General features: G+C 43.5%; 1 non-coding gene across 1 annotated transcript; it reads right to left on the reverse strand.

Annotated features, from left to right (window-relative positions):
- Positions 1-213: 213 nt before the first annotated feature.
- LOC136216169 (small nucleolar RNA R71) lies at positions 214-320 on the reverse strand. Its single transcript, XR_010683159.1, has one exon. It is a non-coding gene; the product is annotated as a small nucleolar RNA R71 (small nucleolar RNA).
- Between the last annotated feature and the right edge of the window lie 448 nt (positions 321-768).

Genomic DNA, 768 nt, shown 5'->3' on the forward strand with positions numbered 1-768 from the left:
AACGTGCATAACTAGGAATTCATCACACTGTGCAACACTTTCAGATCAAACCGAGGAGTTTCCGATAATGTGATCAGGCTAAAGCTGTTCCATTTTTCTCTCAAAGACAAAGCAAAGAACTGGTTAAAGAACTTACAGCCAGGGATGATCACCACTTGGGAAGAAATGGCCAGCGCTTTTCTGATGAAATATTTTCCACCGAGACAGGCCATTAAACTCAGAAACGAGGTATCCCATTTCGTGCAAGAAGAGGATGAATCTTTAGCCGAGGCATGGGAAAGGTACAAGGAACTACTGAGAAGGGTACCCAATCATGGCATCCCCATGTGGATGCAAGTGCAGAACTTTTATAATGGAGTCACCAACATTTATAAAATCCAGATCGAATCCATTGCCAATGGTAACCCTGGAGATCTTGAACCACAAGCCTTGTATGACCTTATTGAGAGAGTGGTGAGCACGAGCTATAACTGGCACTCCGCCAGGAGTGAAGGAAAAAGAGCGGGGAACGATGATGTTGTGTCAAAACCAACCAGCCAGGTGGAACAGCTTGCACGACAGCTCGGCAAGATAAATGTATCATCAATTCACAAGGAACCACCATTCAATGATATATGTGATTTTTGTGGAGGGCGTCATTTCAACATCAACTGCCCTGGAGTTAAACAAGGGAAAGGTGAATAGGGAGAATGTGATTATGCAGGGTATAATCAAAGAAATCCACCAAACCCATACTCCAACACCTACAACCCAACAATAAGAAATCAT

Source organism: Euphorbia lathyris, chromosome 1 (assembly GCF_963576675.1).
Source record: "Euphorbia lathyris chromosome 1, ddEupLath1.1, whole genome shotgun sequence".
Lineage (NCBI taxonomy): Eukaryota > Viridiplantae > Streptophyta > Magnoliopsida > Malpighiales > Euphorbiaceae > Euphorbia > Euphorbia lathyris.